This window comes from Haliotis cracherodii, unplaced genomic scaffold (genome assembly GCF_022045235.1).
Source record: "Haliotis cracherodii isolate W230 unplaced genomic scaffold, xgHalCrac1.p SCAF_2, whole genome shotgun sequence".
Classification (NCBI taxonomy): Eukaryota; Metazoa; Mollusca; class Gastropoda; order Lepetellida; family Haliotidae; genus Haliotis; species Haliotis cracherodii.
Window position 1 is genome coordinate 33,016,616 of NW_027266275.1, and position 19,507 is coordinate 33,036,122.

The window sequence follows — 19,507 nt, forward strand, 5'->3', positions numbered from 1 at the left end:
ACCTTCTCGTTTGAGATAATCGATGGCGACCTGGGCACGATATGGTCTGGCATTGTCATCTTGCAGTTCAACATGTCTACCGATTTTTCAAACGAATGGAACGACCGGACGTTTCGTCAACACATCGCTGGACTGTCAAATGTCTATTCACAATAACCAAATCACTTCGCCTGTCATGTGTGATACCGCCTCACACCATAACTCTACCGCCCTCATACTGGTCAAGTTAAAGAATTGTGCCCTGGCATAACGCTCGCCACTTCGTCACCAACAACGTGCTCTGCCATCTGTGAATGTATGTAAACATGCTGTAACGTCATGGGCGCACATCCCGTCCCTGGTGTTGCCAAGCCCACCCCAACCCCAATCTTTGCCGCCTATGGTAAGCTGTTTGGGTCACACCCTTCAAAGGACGCCTTGCATTCAGGCTGGTTGCATAAATCCGTTTTTTTAACGATAGCTGTTGAAATTCGTCTTCCTGATATTGTTCTGTTATATTATACTCTATTGCACACAACATCAGATATGAGTCTATTGCGCAGTGCAATTTGTGCAATGAGACGATCTTGTCAGTGTGTCGTTTTTTTAGGCCTGTTCATTTAGGCATTGCCTTGGAGGCATTTCAGCGTGTGCTTAGCTCAATGCCCCTAAGGCGCACACATTTGGATCCTGTGTGCACGTTCAACACGTGCTGTTCATGCATGATATAAACATGCAATGTTTTGTTGTTGTTGTTTAACACCGCACTCAGCAATATTCCAGCTTTATGACGGCAGTCTGTAAATAATCGCGTCTGGATCAGACAATCCAGTGATTGACATCATGCGCATCTGTTTACATGGTGCTTTGAATTTGCCCCAGTCTGCCTTGTTGTAATTGAATTTTGATTCTTGGGGTTCATTTGGGCCGGGGTTTGGATATTTATGTTTCCTATATTTATGTGTATTGGAAAGTGGTCGCTCTCGAGTGGATCCTCATGCACTTCCCACAAAGTGCTTTGGGCGATATCAGGGGTACAGATTGTTTGGTCTATAGCCACTACATTTTGATTAATTTTATCATATCTAGTTGGTTGGTTGTTATTTAGTAGTATTAGCTTTTTTTGTTCGATCCATATGTCGATGGGTTTGCCGTTTTGGTCTGTTTTATCTTTCACACCCCAGGAGGTGTGGTGGGCGTTGAAGTCCCCCAAGAAGATGGTTGATTTATGGTCTAATTGATTTAGGGTTTCTAAGTCTTCAGGTTTAACTTATTTTACTGTCCATTTGTATATGTTTACAATGTTTATTTTAGGTTGTGATGAGTAATTTGTATACCATAAGCTTCTAGATTTGTTTTTTTATTGGTATTTCTCTATGGTTTATGTCCTCCCTGGCATATATGATAGGGCCACCGCCTGCTCTAATTGGGCGAGATTTGACTCTGTCGTGTCTTACCGAGTTATAACTAGGTAGGGTGAACTTTGATTTTGGGGAGAAGTAGGTGATATGAGAACCTAGTTTAATTTTTTTCCGAAACATAATTTTTAATTCGTGGGCGGACAGTCCATTGGCATTCCTCTGTAATATGTGTAGTCCTTCCATTATTTAGAGACATAGAGTTTGGGGATTAAGTTTTATTGAGGCGTCGGTTGTTGTGGTTTCTATTTTGAGATTTCTTTCAAGTTGTTATTGAAGTTTTCGAAGGAGAGACTAGTAAGATTTAGTTTGGAAGCTACCGTGTGGGGGTTTAAGTATATATGCAAGTAACATTGTAAGGTTATTTAGGGTTTTGAATCCTGTCTTGTTTGGTGTTTTACGTTTATGAGTATTTTGGGTTTTGAAGGAGACATTCGATTTGTCGAGAGGGTCCTATTCTGTTGTGAATAAGTCTTCTCCTCTTATGCTATGAGAACTCTGCCGTTAGATATCTCCTGGATGTTGTTGGGTGCGGTGCGGTGAAGATGGTTGCATTTTCGGTAGGTAGGTCACAGATTTTATGTTTTTTTATGTGGGTTTTGGTAGTGGTGTGATGTTTGTCTGTGGTGTGGGGAGTAGTTGTTTGGATGTGCGTGGTGCTGGTTTTCTTGTTTGTAGTTTTGATGTGTCGATGTCTATGTGTTTGTTTGCCTGTTGTGAGGGGGTGTCTGAGGGGCCAGTGATTTGATAGTGAGGTGTGGGTTACAGTTTTACAGCGTATGCACCATACGGCACATGATCCTGGACAATGTGGATGCGCGCAGTTTTTGCTTTTAGTTATTTTAGGGTTGCATTGGGAGGTTGTGTGGTTACACTTTAGACACTGAGTACATTGTTTAACTGGTTTAATATAAGGTTTCTCGATTTTTTGTGTGATTTCATGAAGTTGATGTGGGCTGGGATTTTCCGTTCCTAGTTGTTTATATTTTGCGGGTACTGACAAGTTGGAGTTGTATATTGTGACTGGAGTTAGCCTCTTGGGCGTGTAGTGTGAGGTCCTCATCCGTGTATCTAGTATAACTCTTATGACACCTCGTAAATGTTTGCCAGTGTGGGATTTCGGTATTGACTAAACACTTCAAAGATTTCTCTTATTTGTTGAGCTGCTCTGAAAGCGTGCTCGTTTGGAAGTATAAATTGGAGTTAGGGTAGGGGTTGTTGTGTCTTTTGCATCAAATTCCTATTTTGTTTGTTGGGTAGGCTGCGAGGAGGATTTTGGCTGGGACTGTTGAGAAGATGAAGAGGGCGTATGTCTTTGGGTGGCGTTTGTGGAGTTCACACCATAGCCACACTATGTGTGTGTGTGTGTGTGTGTGTGTGTGTGTGTGTGTGTGTGTGTGTGTGTGTGTGTGTGTGTGTGTGTGTGTGTGTGTTAAGTTGTTTGACACTCCTTTCGGAGGTGTTGTGTGACTCCGAAAGGGTCGGAAGGTCTGGAAGGAGTGTGTTTGTGCTACCACGACTTGGCGAGCGTCCTGCATTGTGAGGGTGTAGGGGAGTGACATGGTGTTTAGTGGAGTCTGTGGTTTTGAGTTTTGGGGTCGGTGGTTATTGGCTGTTTTTTAGTAGGATGGTTTGGGTTTTTTTTTGGGGGGGGATATAAGGGTGATTAAAGATGTATTTGTGTGGTAATTGGGATCAGAAAGATGAAAGGCAGGGATTAGATGATGATGAAAGTGTGGTTGTGGAGTGTGTTTTGTGGATGGGCGCGGGTGTTGAGATTAAGATGTTGTTTGAGGTGTGGGTTTGGATGAGAAGGATGAAAGATGGGGATTAGGTGATGGTTTGGTAGAGGTGAGGTTAGTCCCGTTAGTCGCCTCTTACGACAAGCATAGTCGCCTTTTACGGCAAGCATGGGTTGCTGAAGACCTATTCTTACCCGGATCTTCACGGTTCGAGTCCGTTTTCAAGAACTCGAGTACCCGAGGGAAGGAGATGAAATGTTCTATCACGGTGTGGTCACATTTTGACCTTGATGCGCCTGAATAAAACAAAAGGTCGTTTAAGGGACCTTCTACTAAAATACACAGGAAGTTCAACCATCTCACTACGTAAACGGTATCCGCCTATTAGTTACACGTCCCAATTGTTCCACACCTTGCGACGACGTTCATACAATGTTTGGCCCTCACTCTATGAAGGTTAATACTCCAATGAACTCACAGAAAGTGAAAGTCAATTCTTATAATTTTTTAATCACAATTTCTTACCTCAAAGGATTTAGGCCAAGGTCGAAACACATTTTTATTTAGAACGTGTGACTTCATGTTTACATTGACAGCCATACAACAACCAGCTATATCGCGGAGTAAAATAGGTCCTCAAAAAGAGAGGTGACATGAGCTTATGGATGCACAACTTGCTCTTCAGAAACATCTTACGCAGTACATGTATTCAAATCATATCCTCATTAGATGAGAAAGTTCTATAAAGAACTACCTAAGTAAGTCAGTCATAATGACAGCGCGTCGTAATACATTTACATCAAGTACACGACGTCAAAATGGCCGACACGATTAACGTGATGGGAGAGATTTCCGAAGTTGTTAATGAACCTGTGGCGGTTACATGTGTTAGTCATCATTGATCAACTGGCCGATCATAGAAAGGTGAATAAAGATGCGTCAAACAGACACTACGGTAAATTGATAGATTGCTAGAGACGGTCAGTGTCAGCCTAGACACGGATCGAGTCGATACTACGATAGTTTAGATGTGCATTTCTTCGAATGTGCATTAGGATAGGCCGTAGCGAGGATATTCGTGAACAATCATGCAGTCACGCTCTCTGACATTTCTTAATGTATACTGAAACGCTGAGACCAAGAATAAAGGTTCTAAATGTGGAAGTAGTCCGTCATTGTTTACGTCATTTCAAGAACACGGTCTCATGAAAAACGTATGATCGTCAAATTGTGACGTTCATACACTTATGAACGTCAATTTTGCGGTCATGTGACCGACCTCTCGTCCAATGGAAAAGCCGTATATCGTGTAAACTTCAAGTTAAAAATTGTTTTTTTTTAAACGTTTCAGTCGCTCATAACTCTGTTTTGAGTGGCCTAAATAATACTTTTATGTTGTTTTATATATTTTTATTAATTTTATGCTGTATTACTCGGGTGAGACTCAAATAAACAATTGTCTGCCCACCATCGTATCCCAATTGCATGGATCGATGCTCATGATGTCAGTCACTGGATTGTCTACAGACCGCCGTCATATACCTGGAATATTGCTGCTGAGTGCGGCGTTAAACAACAAACAAACATACAAAGAAACAAACGGCGTGTCACCTTATAGTGGGAGGAAAGCCAGATAGGAAGGACAGGGCCATCCGTGACCCGATTCCTTGTTGAATAATCAGATGAAAATAAATACCTTGATGTCTCCCTTTCACATTAGCATTGCCAGTCTTCTGGGACAGCCAAATGAAACCAAAACAGTGTGTTCAAAGTTACTACTAGTATGTACGTATACAAGAAGCCCATGTCTTCTTGCCAAGAGTGTCCACATGTACAAGCATGTTGTAAGTTTTCTTAGGTGAACGGTGTTCAGGCATTATTATTATTATTATTATTATTATTATTATTATTATTATTATTATCATCACTACAAACAACGAGTGTCATCTTCCCGAGGCAAGGGCGGTAAGAACCACTGGAAACTGGAAACTTATCGCCCTTGCCTCGGGAAGGACACGATGTACAATGGGAATCTCATATATCATCTGTCCTCTATTAACCGCATTACTTGTTGCGTGTTGACGTACATACATTCAAAATCTATTTTTTACGAGTGGATAATAAAACCTTTTCAATTGTATAGAACTTAAATTAAATTCCATTTTCGGTGTTTAACCAAAAGCTTATGGATAACAGAGTGCTCTTGTCATAGAGGGGCGGTCGGGTAGCCTAGTGGTTAAAGCGTTAGCTCGTCACGCCGAAGACCCGGGTTCGATTCCCCACATGGGTAAAATGTGTGAAGCCCATTTCTGGTGTCCCCCGCCGTGATATTGCTGGAATATTGCTAAAAGCGGCGTAAAACCTCACTCACTCACTCTTGTCATAGAGCTTTCTCTGTATACACGATTACTGAACCAAATATACCCCTCCCTTTCGAAAATGCTGTATGGAGACGTTTCAGCGCCGATACCCTTGGACGACCTTGGGATTTTTGTATATCAAAACCACACCTTTCTGCATGTTCTCATTGTGAAAAAATCTTTGAAGCGAATCGTCAACAGCGCGCCTACAAAAGACTTCTTTGATAGGCATTTAGAAGTTGGAGTACTAAGTAAGGATAAGAATTTATGGATGAACAACTTCTTTATTACAATTGTAATAAGGAAGTTGTTCATCCATAAATTCTTATCCTTACTTACAAAAGACTGTCTGAAGTACCCGTCACGAACTCTCAAATCTGTAAACCACTCGTGTCATTCCGGGCCACACCCATGAAGATCTGGGTTAGCAAATGACACGATTTGTTTAAGAATAGAAAAGTGCCCTTGCCGTCTATCTTTAACTTACAAACGACTGCTGACCCGTGACAGTCTGGGTTAAAATTGGTCTTCAGCAACCAGTGCTTGTCGTAGTCGGTTTGTTGTTTAACGTCGCACTCAGCAATATTCCAGCAATATGACGGCGGTCTGTAAATAATCGAGTCTGGACCAGACAATCCAGTGCTTGCTGACTTGGTTGATACATGTCATCTTATCCCAATTGCGGGGTCGATGCTCATAGTGTGCATCACTGGATTGTCTGGTCCAGACTCGATTATTTACAGACCGCATCCATATAGTTGGAATATTGCGGAGTTAACAAACAAACAAACAAAAGTTGACTACGATTTGTTTCCATCGATTTGTATCTCTTTTCAACCAAACAGTTCAAAACATTTATACACTGAGAGTTGATGAATATGGTACAGTAACAATTCTTGAAATAATCTCCAGTTTCAAAACAAAACATATCCACACATGTACATCTCTATAGTGTGTTACCAGCTCATTCCGTGTGTAATGTCTTTAAAGTTGTTTGTACTATTCCGAAAAAAATAAAATTAAAGTAAAGACAATACAAAACAGCAAAAACATTTTCATACAATATATATAATATATTTCGTATTTGAATATGTAAAACTAACTGTGTTAAGCGTATCAAATTAAAGACGAGCAGTCTGAGCTTTCTCTTATAAACTGAGGGACAAAAGAAAGTATTCCGATTTTGTAATTTATGTATTTGAAAATAGAAAGAAATGTTGTCGAATTTAATGTATGTCTATTTAACCATCACTTATTCCCACAATAGTTTGTAAAAAGTAATCTGTGTTAATCTGGATAATTTTGTGTGAAAATAAATTGGTTTGATGAAGACTAGAGCAAAACATGAATTTGCAACCACATGACCTCTTGTTTGAAATGTTGTTAGAGAAAGAGAGAGAGAGAGAGAGAGAGAGAGAGAGAGAGAGAGAGAGAGAGAGAGAGAGAGAGAGAGAGAGAGGGAGAGAGGGAGAGAGAGTTTTACGTACCCTTCCGACTGACTTTATGCCCGCCAGGCCTTTTAGTGGTTTTGCTTCACCACCTCTCTTTACATGTACACTTGTGTGGCTGTATCGGTGTGTCTGTATGTCTTGTGATGTTGGTGGTGTTCGTTGATGTATTGATAATGCTATTATGTTCACATAACACTGTGGGGTAGGGAGGAGGCAATCACAATGCTTCACAATACATTACAGCTAAACATTCCATACCCCCCACCTCCTTCTCCACTGCCGACCCTCTTCTCCCAGGCCATACATACCACTATCTACGGAACCATATTGGTGCCACTTTCTAAATCTAAAAAGGTTTACGTAGATGATACTTTTGTTATCCTGTTACTTATTGGATAACAAGTTGTAATGTTATCCTTGAAGCAGAAGGGAGAATTCCGTGAGTCAGTGATCAAAGTCAAAGAGATGTTTCAGAATTTATTGTGAGGGCCAATAAATGATACATAATAATAACTATATTTCATTATTTCAACAAAACATTGCACAATTATCATTCAGGAACCAGTCATACTATCTTATATCATATCTCAAAGATACCCTAAAGGTCGTCATATAAATAAGAAGGGAACGGGTGGCCCAGCCGCGATTTGCTGTGCAGTGTTGCGTCCCATGGGCACGACCGAAACCTATGATTGTGGGTTCGAATCCCGGTTCGCCCCGATTATGTTTCTAGGTGTGTCAGCACCATAACCGTGCTCGTGGGTTTCACCGAAATGGTAAACGTCTAAGACCTGCATCACTTCGGGCTTTCCCCCCACATTAAGCTGACACGCCGTTATACAACTGGAAAGCTGTTAAAAGCGGCGTTAAACCCAACTCACTCACTCATAAATCATATATAAATGATATGTGAACCAAATTTTTGTATTAGTTCTCTATCAGCATGTAAAAATAATGTTCATAAATAAAATAATAAATTTCAATCATGATATTATTTGACATAAATTATAGAGTTTGTACAAGTGAGCTTACCTTAAGGTAGAAGGGACCATTCCATGTGTCAGTTGACCCGTGAAGATCCGGTTAAGAACAGGTCTTCAGCAACACATGCTTGCCGTAAAAGGCGACTATGCTTGTCGTAAGAAACGATTAACGGGATCGGGTGGTCAGGCTCGCTGACTCGGTTGCTACATGTCATCGTATCCCAATTGTGTTGATCAATGCTCATGATGTCAATCATTAGATTGTCTGGTCCAGACTCGATTATTAACAGACCACAGTTATATAGCTGGAATATGACGCCTTGTTATAGTGTAACTAAAGTCGATAGTAGACACTTTCTCTGAAGAAGAAGAAGAAGAAGTAAGTATTTTCTTCGTAGATGTGCGTGGTATCGTCTACATAGATGATATTTTGTTAGAATGTGTCACTAACATGCCTCCATAACTATTCAACCTTGTCACTTCAAGTAATATTTTCGAAGCTTGAGTCTCAAAAAATGACAAATTCAAATGACAAAGGGTAGGATTTCAAGCTGTGATGAAAAGGGCCGACTCTCTTGTACAGCTCAGCAGTGGGCGTGTCTAACCTCTAACATCCAGATTAATAGTTTTCGTCTCGGTAACGTAATGAATGCATGAACGTCTTCGCATCGGGAGTATTTCAGTCATACATCGTTATAATCTCCCTGCTTTTCAAAACACTTCTCTTCTCGATAGTGCATCTTTTCAGTTTCAGCCTTGAAGGCATTTTCTGAAGCCACCCTGAAAAACCCATTCACGTCAGCTTTGATGTGGGGTTTACTTGTTGTGGTATGATTTCAACGCTTCTCATCTCGTAAGTGCAGCTTTTCAGTTTCAGCCTTGAAGACATTTAAGTAAGACGAATTCTATGGATGAACAACTTGTTTATTACAATTAGTCACACCAACTTCTAAATGCCACTGAAAGAAGTTGAAGACATTTTCTGAAGCCACCCTGAAAAACCCATTCACGTCAGCTTTGATGTGTGGTTTACTTGTTGTAGACTTAAAATAAATATATAACTTAGACAAATTCGTAACTATCCTATTCACATAACTCGTCTCGGTAACGTAATGAATGCATGAAGGTCTTCGCATCGGGAGTATTTCAGTCATATATCGTTATAATCTCCCTGCTTTTCAATACACTTCTCATCTCGAGAGTGAAGCTTTTCAGTTCCAGCCTTGAAGACATTTTCTGAAGCCACCCTGAAAATCCCATTCACGTCAGCTTTGATGTCATCGTTGTCGTCATAGCGCTTTCCACGATGGTGTTCTTTCAGGTTAGGTAACAGGTGGGAATCACTTAGTGCCAGGTCTGGTGAGTATTGGGGTTGAGGAAGCTCCTCGAACAAACAATGTCGTACAGCAGCCTTCACATGTCGAAAGGTGTGAGAAGAGGCATTGTCATGAAAAAATAGAACTCCAACAGTCAGCATTCCTTGCCGCTTTTCTTTGATACAATCTCTCAGGCGATGAAGCAAACGAGCATAGTAGGCACCAGTAATCATCTTTTGACTTTCTAAGAAATCAACAATGATCACACCCTTTGCATCCCAGAATACAGTGGCCATAACTTTCTTCACTGATCTTGAAGACTTGAATTTCTTTGGTGCCGGAGAAGTGGAATGGTGCCTTCCCATGGATTTACGCTTAACTCGGAATCATAGTGGTAGACTTATGTTTCATCACCCGTTACTAATCTCTTTTTGCATTTGACGAAATCCTCCTCAATTAGCTCTAAATGTTCTCTGGCAATGTCAGTTCCCTTTTCCTTAAGATCAGAATTTCAGAAACTTTGGCACCCAACGAGCAGATATTTTAATCATCTGTAAATGTTCATGAATAATAGTTTCAATGGATTCATGGCTTAGTACTGTGTCTTTCTCAAGTTCAGCAATGGCCATATGTCTATCTTATACATTACTGGATTCGATTCCAAATATATCCGTGAATGTTTAATGCAGGGACACTTCCTCTTCATAAAGCCTAAACCCAGTTTATTGTGCAATTGGGAGCTCTCATAGCTGGCACTCATTACGTTCAGACGGTGATTCCCTATGTGTCAGACAGTTTAGTAGGGATGGCTTATAAAAATATGTGGGGTTTACTTGTTGTGATATGATTTCAACGCCCCTTCAATTCACTAAACTTTAAAGAAATAAAAAACTTAGCCAAATTCATAACTATCGTATTCACAAAACTTATAAAAAATCTAATGGAAGAGCAGCCACATCTTGATGTCTATGTTAATATTTGGTTTATGTTCTCTTGCACCACAAGTGGTAGTTTTATGGAGATATAAAAGTTTGAAGATGATAGATCAGTCCTAATAGACTTAATCCCCTGAGTTGGAAAGATCAAATAACTAAGGACCTTTATCTACTCATATGCAAATGAACTCATCACACGAGGAGTCAACTGAGACTTAATGAACTCTTTGATGATGTAAATATCTTGACACTAAGATCTTAACTCAGTATGTCGTTTTTACTAAAGTGTGTATATTTTCAAAAGATTTTTAAAAACAAAAACCGTCACAATAATGGCAGGGTTGCAAAAAAGTTGAATTTATCACGTCGCAGGTACGCCTCAGGTGCTGTTTCAGCATCACCTCTTCAACAAAAGCAAGACCATGAAAACCTGTGTTCACTGGAGGTGAAGACACGCACTGGAAAGTGCACGACTGTTGTCGACTTAAACAGCTCTCTGAGGAAACGATGATTTATACACATGTGCTATATTTTTGTTCTGAAATATATGTCCTCACGATATGGTTGCAATATTTCCGATGTGACGTTAAATATTACCTCACTCACTCACTCTGAAATATATGAAGTAAATAAAATGATAAAATGCAGTATAAATTTATCTTTTTCGTCTTATTTGTAGAGGGGGCACGGGTGGCCCAGTCGTCTAAGGTGCGCCGCGATTCGCTGTGCAGAGTTGCGTCCCTTGGGCACGCCAGAAACCTATGATTGTGGGTTCGAATCCCGGTTCTCCCCGATTTTGTTTCTATGTTTGTCAGCATCATACCCGTGCTCGTGGGTTTCACCGAAGTGGTAAACGTCTGAGACCTGCATCACTTCGAGCTTTCCTCCCACATTAAGCTGACACGCCGTGATATAACTGGAATACTGTTAAAAGCGGCGTTAAACCAAACTCACTCACTCACTCACTCTTATTTGTACAGTACAGTATCTGATAACTGGGGGACTAGCCCATTAATTGATATTGGCAACAACAGCGGAGAGAACAGGATTAATTAATACAACCAGAAAGAATCTCGCTTGCGAGCCCTGCATATTCAAACAGACCCTAGAGCTGTGGCAATCCTGACTTGCCAATCATTCTAGGCTTGAGTTAGGCTGTCTTTTTTCCTTTTATTCTCGAGAACTGGGAGACAGACCAGGCACTACTATACTTATACTAATAATCTAAAAAAAGACCAGTGTTCTACTTCTAACAGTGCTACTACTATACTAACATTCTACTAACACTACTACTAACAGACCGCCTCCGTGGTCGAGAGGTAGAGCGTCCGCCCGGAGAGCGGAAGGTCCGGGGTTCGATCCCCGGCCGCGTCATACCAAAAGACGTTAAAAGATTGTACTTGTTGTTACCCTGGCTGATGCTCGACATTAAGGGGCTAAAACAAGGACTGGTCGGCTCGGAGTCAGTATACTGTGTCTGAGTGGGATATTCATGTTAAACTCATGGTATCTCAGTGGGCTAGCGCTACAAATCGGCATCAGTCCGGACGAGTACAAGCAGCCACACAAACACACACACGTACATGCACGTCGCTATATAAGTGCAATAATCTTGGACGCGACGTTAAACCCCATTCCACCACTACTACTAACAAATACTAATACATAAAATGAATCGTTAACAGTATTGACACACACACACACACATATGCTCACCGTCAAAAGAAACGTAAACCATAGAAAATTAGAAAATTTTGTGCGTTAAGAAAAGATGTTTCCAGTGTGTTTCACGTAGTGATAAAACTAACAGTCAGTCAAGTGTTACCACAGCATGTCTTTATGCTTATGTATGACGATATGCTGCACGTGATTTCCAAACTTCACAAGCTTATCCTGCACGAGGCAAATGGTGCATCTCGAGTCATGGGTCTATGACGTTACATATGATGCGTTCATGAGCGTCGATTCGCACAACATACCAGTATGTTCGCTTGTTCGTCAAACCAATCTAATATCTCTTGAATATGAGTAAGTCTTCATATAAATTATTAACCAGCATGGTTGGTATTCGCGTTTCTTTTAGCGGTGAGTATATATACAACTGTTATAAGGTTAAAAAATGCATCCTTAAAAACATTAGAAAATGGTAACCGTTAATGCTGCAATGAGGAGTTGCATTAGATATAGTTTGTGACAGAACTTTTAGTTTGAAAGGAATCAATAGATAAAAGACCTTTCACATTTATCACAAGTGTATTTTGGACATTTCATGATTATCATTGGATTGGTTCCTGGTTATCGTCCATTAGTTAATGAAACAAATAGAGAGTTTCAAGGTATATTTCATTTGGAGCTTCCGGGTGGTGTCACAAAATCAATAGAGAGATGAGCAATCTGGCACGTAGGCTTTTGTATTTTTCCGATTACGACACACATGAGTGCATAGTCAGATCTAACTTTTAACGAATCAAAATGAGGTATTGTGACATGTGACAAGGCCAGGCCAGGCCCGAACACTATAGAATGATACCCTCAACATTGGGAGAGGAGAGCGCGGTTTGCAATCGATCGAGTCGAATCCCGATCATTCTAAGTTTTACCCAGTTAGTGACGAGTCTGGCCAGTCTGATCCTGTCCTGTATTGATAGATGGGCTGAGAGTAAGTAAAACTATGTGAGTATAAACTGGTGTTGCGTTTCTTTATTATGTGAGTATGAATGCTGATAGAGACAATGTGGAGTAAGCGTCGTTAGACCAATCACTCCTTGACGGAGCCGAGCAACGGAGGACAAGGCGAGTGGCAATGTCTGGCTTAATTGACCACGAGGACCAGGAACGGCAATACATTTAGTACCTGTATTAGGGTCGCTCTGGCCGCCCGAAAGCAGTTACGACACAACGTCACTCCACTCCACTGTCTCTTTCAAATCAACCATATACATGAAAATAAACTCTCCCAGTTTCTTATGTACAGTAAACTACGGTTATAACGAACTCAAATGGACCACTAATTTTAGTTCGTTATAACCGTAGTTCGTTATAAGCATATATACAACATCTATACAGCAAATGTCAAGGACCAAAAATTACATAATACATATTCGTAATATCCGTCAGTTCGTTATAAGCGTGTTCGTTATAAACGTATTTTACTGTATATACAATATCATTGAACTACGACAGTCCTCTAGAGGACACTTCCTCTGTACGTGTGATCTTCACATCTAGGCGATAGTTTCCTCAGGGAGTTGAGGGCATCTGTTTACATGGATGTCACATCTGTGTCCACCATACGTTACATACTCCCGGGCCCGCGAAGATCCGGGGTAGAATAGGTCTTCAGCAACCCATTCTTGCCGTAAAAGGTGACTATGCTTGTCGTAAGAGGCGACTAACGGGATCGGGTGGCCAGGCTCGCTGACTTCGTTGATGCATACCATCGATCCCAATGCGTGGATAGATGCTCATGATGTCAATCACAGGACTGTCTGGTCCAGACTCGATTATTTACAAACCGCAGTCATATAGCTTGAATATTGCTGAGTGCGTCGTTAAACAACAAACAAACAAACAAAACATATGTACAAATGGAAAGTAAAGGTTGTATAAGTTGAGCATCTAGGATATATAGAATACTAAACGAGCTCCCGTGTAATACCAATTTTATGAAACGAGTGAATAGTTCTGGTATCTGACGAGCGAAATCATTTGTATTTTTTTTAGGGGCGGTCGGGCAACTTAGTGGTCAAGCGTTCGCTCGTCACGCCGAGGACCCGGGTTCGATTCCCGACGTGGGTACAATGTGTGAAGCCCATTTCTGGTGTCCCCCGCCGTGATATTGCTGGGATATTGTTATAAGGTTAAAAATGCATCTCAGAAACTAATGATAACAAAGAGAACCATTATAGCTGCAATGAGGAGTTGCATTAGATATAGCTTGTGGCAGAACTTTTAGTTGGAAAGGAATCAATAGAGAAAAGACATTTCACATTTATCACAAGTGTATTCTGGACATTTCACATTTATCATTGGATTGGTCTCGGGCTATCGTCCAGGAGTTAATGAAACAAATGGGGAGTTTGAAGGCATAATTCATTTGGAGCTTAGGAGCGAATCACAAACTCAATAGAGAGATGAGCAATCTGACACGTAGGCTTTTGTATTTTTCCGATTACGACACACATGAGTTCATGGTCAGATCTAAACTTGTAACGAATCAAATGGAGGTATTGAGACATGTGACAAGGACAGGCCAGGCTCGAACACTATAAAATGATACCCTCAACATTAGGAGAGGAGAGCGCAGTTTGCAATCGATCGAGTCGAATCCCGATCGTTCTAAGTTTCCCCTAGCTAGTGACGGGCCTGGCCAGTCTGATCCTGTCCTGTATTGATAGATGGGCTGAGAGTAAGTAAAACTATGTAAGTATAAACTGGTGTTGCGTTTCTTTATTATGCGGGTGTGAATGCTGATAGAGACAACTTGGAGTAAGGGTCATTAGACCAATCACTCCTTGACGGAGCCGAGCCGTGGTGGACAAGGCGAGGGCAATGTCCTGGCTTAATTGACCACAAGGACCAGGAACGGCAATACATTTAGTAACTGTATTAGGGTCGCACTGGACGCCCAAAGGCAGTTACGACATGGTGGAGTATGCGGGTTTTCTCTTGAACAAAATGTTTAAGACGATCCCATTCTTTGTTTTTCGTATTGTCGTTCCCATCCTTCAATTCCGTCTTCCCACCCAGACTTACGTTTGAAGGTACGGTTTCATTTTGACGTATGGGTAAGGTATTCTGGACTTACATGGTGTAGTTGGGCTGGTAATGTCTCATACACCAAATTCTGATACATCTCCGTCAGGTGACCGTCTTGCCCCAGCTCGCCTCCCTACTGGTACGATTTTCTCGAATTCCCCCCCACCCCCCCCCCACCCCCCCCACCCACCCCCGAGTTGTCATAACTCAACCGCCCTCCCAACCACCCCCACCACCGCCCTCATCCGCTCCGCTCTTACAGAGATTACGGAAGACCATATGGCAATCGATACTCTGAGCGAACAGTTTGCTACCCTTTTGGCGACACTTGTTTTTTCGGCGTCCGAAATCAATAATTTTCACGAGAGTCAGAATCAGTATCCACAATCCCTCGGACCATATCCTCCCACCTAACTCGGCTGTGTGAACAGACAGGACAAGAGTTTCAGCACCAGCAGGACCAACAGCATCTTTGACGACGGCAACCAACTTCTCAACGGGCTAACCTCACCAGTGGTGTTAAGTATGTTTTTCTTTTACTCTGATAGGTGTCCCGCATGTAATGCAAAATCTCATTTTTGTCTGACAATTTGAGATGTCAAAAGAGTGTGTAGAGCTCGGTGTCACTCAGGTCCCCCACCCAGCCATGAACAATTATAGTCACAATCTTTCCGACAACTTTCCCACTGTGCTGAGCAAACCATACTTATTGACTTTCGACCATACTTATTTGACGTCACGTGACCCACCGGTTTCCCATTCTCCATGTTGTAAGCAGCTCAATCTCCTCACGTTTCTACAACTGTGGATTCAGGAGATGCTACTAGATTTTTAAGTCTTGAAGTTTTCAATGACTCATGTCTGTGGAATGGCATCATTTTGCTAAAGTCAGGTATTTTACCTCAAATTATTGGTGATTTTTAAATAGAACGACGCTTTCAAGTTGTAGCCAATTTACCTTCTATGATTTTAGGCTCAGATTTTCTGATACAACAAAACGCTGTCAGGAATTTTCAATATCATACTTTGACCATTCAAAATGGTTCAACAAATATTCCTATCTGGGTAAATTGTATTTTCTTACCACTTGTTGCTGGTCAACAAACAGTGACCACAGAACAAGAACAAATTACTGTTTTCTAGCTCTCAAATATTATAATCGCCCCCCTCCCATCAAAAAACAATAAGTTACTTCACTTTCGCAGTTCAGTATCGATCGGGCAAAAACATGTTACTGATAAGAACGGTGCAGGCAATAATTTCGCCAAGTCAGCTGACGACGACAAGATATCTGTTTTGACTGTACCAGACATAGTATCAGATTTGTATGATAGACAGTACAGTTCCTTTCCCTCTTAGTGTAATCTCAGACCCCATAGAGATTAGTCGATAGCATAAAGGCAATGTGACGGTTCAAGTGAAATGTAATATTTTACTTACAACCTATCTTGGTATAATGATCACAGAGTATTTAAGTTTTGTCCACGCGAACCGGCTTAAACGGTTTGTCAACCCGAAAGATAGACCAACTAACCCAATCCCAGTTGTTGCTACGGACAACCAAACAATTCCGTCTCAATCTGACAACAATCATACGGAGATGACCACCCCGACGCCTCAGACATTAACCCCCAAGCAGGCACAGAATCCCGATTTTGATTTACAGGAGGATGACGTTTTCATAGTAAAACGAATTTTAGCGCATAAAGTAGTGAATGGAGAAAAGTACTACAAGATTCACTGGGAAAATTTCACGTTACAGGAGGCTACATGGGAACCCGAAGCTAATATCCCTCAAGGATTGATTCGTGATTACATGATACAGAAGTCATTAAAAAAGAAGCGCAAGCGATAGAAATCTCAAAATAGATTTTGAATAGTGTTTCAGATTAATTGTTATAATTCGTTTACTTTTCAGTTACAGCACTGCAGATTTCATATTGAGGACTGATCAACCTAATGTTGATTTTTGCATGTGTTTTATTTCAGGTTTAGAATTACATGATGCTATATGCATGGAGCTAGCACATGCTATGGATCGTTCTTACATTGTTAAGATGATTCAATTGTCACAAGGTTATAGGAAAATACAGTCGTGCATATATGTTGAGAATGTGTAATGTTATCGTTAAATATTGTGTTTTGAATACTCCGAATACTTGGATTATTTACAGTGATGTGTTGGTTGACATTGAAGAAAACAAATCATGTTCATGGGTTATGGCCGCACACGTATTTCGCGGGCCACGAGAATACAAATGAGTTACAATATACGTGAAATGACGACTACAGGTCGCATGGTTATAACTACTTCTACGAGATGATTCTGGCTGCACATGTATTTCGCAGGCCACTATAAAGCAAGTTCGCTTTGTGTGTATATACGAGAATACAAATGAGTTACAATATACGTGAAATGACGACTACGGGTCGCATGGTTATACAGTACGGTTACAATACAGTGACGTGATATACGATGATGAGAATTGAGATACAGTCATGTGACGTGGAATACAAAAACGAGACAATAAATAATGTTGTGATGATATATGTTGATACTGTAAAAGAAGTTCACTGTTGTTGGATGTTGCTTACTCGCACGGTTCCCAGCGTGAGATTATATATTACCTACTTGTGACAATTGTTATCATACTTCTAAGGTACAGTCAGCGAGGTGAAGATTCGAGACGAATACAGTCAAACAGTTACTAGGTTTCACAAAACATGGAAACCTTTTCTTACGAAACATGACTGATATATGATATTTAGTTTGAAGTTAATAATTATGTTTATGCACTTGTTTCTTTGAATTTTAGAATCCAGAGGCCTCCTCCGACCAGTATGGGTCTTATTCATTGTCATCGCGTTGGTTAGCATCCAGAATCGGGTATATCCGTGCATACGGAACTCCGACTTCCATGGGGAGTTGTCTTCGTACATATGTCACGAATCGACATTTCCTAGAATAAATGGATTCATATCATACAATATAAATTGCCTGATTTAGATGGAATGGGCAATAGATCAAGATATCGAGACTTTTGTGCCACATATACTTTGGCTTGTTATACCGTTTCGGCGATGGATGGATATATAGAACAGGCCGAACGAGAGTTGTTCGCGTATTGGACAAATGTCCATAAAGTCATTAACCTGTTAATTCCCCATATTAACATTTTTCACAAGGATTCCCGCACTAAACGAACGATACTTCCTTTTATTGGATCAATAAGTCGTTCGCTGTTTGGTACGGCTACAGTCGAGGATGTTGAACGACTGGCGCGGTATGTTTAACAATTGTCGTTGCATGCTGCTAATACTTCTCGTGCTTTTCAAGTCCAAGTTCGTCAGATGTCGTCATTTATAACTAAAACAAATGAACGCATTTCATCCGCTCTCGCGGGTATTGAAATAAACCATAAAGATGTTATACTTGTCACTAAACAAATACAAGATGTGGAGAGATTTATCTTTATCACAATGAAAATTAGACAAGAAATTGATGAAATGTATTTAGGCATTCAACAGTTAGTTAATCAACGATTGAGTCCATCTTTACGCCCAGTTTCGGAACTAAAGAGAGCGTTAAAAATGATTCAATAACGTCTCAATGCAGAATACCCGTTGTTTCACGTTGCACATAAGGATCCAGGTTATTATTATCGGGAACGCACCGTTCACTGTTCTCGGAATTCAAATTCAATTTTGATTTCGCTTATTGTTCCTATCCAGACTCATTCTACTCTCCTTGATGTATATCGAATAAATTCTTTTGGCTTACCACTTAATCAATCAAGTACGCATGTTACTCAGGTTATGAATTTACCAGATTATCTTGCTGTTTCGGAGGCTAAAGATCAGTATATTGAATTTTCGGCTAGGGATTTTCAAACATGTTATGGTGAACACGAAAAACACTGTCCAATTTTTCACAGTCCGAAACCAAAAACATCGCTCACATGCGCACTTGCTTTGTTTACTAAAGACACACAAGAAATTAAATCCTTGTGTGATACAAAATTCCGATTAAATGGGCTACGTTCAATGGCTCTCGAAATTGAACCAGGCACAATTCTTTTAACTGGCATAAAAACCATAATACTAACGTGCAAGGGTCGCATTGAGAAGCGTCCAGCTTGTCAGATTTGTATATGTAAAATTCCTTGTTACTGTGCGTTGAAACTGGATGAATTCGACATAGACATGCGAATTCATGAATATGAGAAAAAGTCAACTGCTTCAAAATTATACCCACCTAATCTATTACTTTTATCGGAATTTTTTAATGCATCCATCTTAAAAAACATTGATAGTTTACAGCCCCTTCTGAAAGATTCCGCTTTTAAGATCCCACATTTATTAATTGGTGATAAAGTTTTCGATGAAATTCGTAGAAAGGACACAGAATTTCAAGTTGATTTACGCCTTACTTCTCATCGTATGAAAAAGGCACAGGTCATTTCGGATAATTTAATTGATGGTAATTGGATGGATTCCCTTCCACTTTACGCTTTAGATGGGGATTTAACCAACCCATATCACTTAACGGCAAGCATAGCCGCGGG

The 19,507-nt window shown here is 40.6% G+C and overlaps 1 pseudogene; it reads left to right on the top strand.

The window, feature by feature from the left end:
- The first annotated feature begins 318 nt into the window (after positions 1-318).
- Positions 319-19,242, top strand: LOC139467577 (uncharacterized; annotated as a pseudogene).
- Positions 19,243-19,507: the final 265 nt, after the last annotated feature.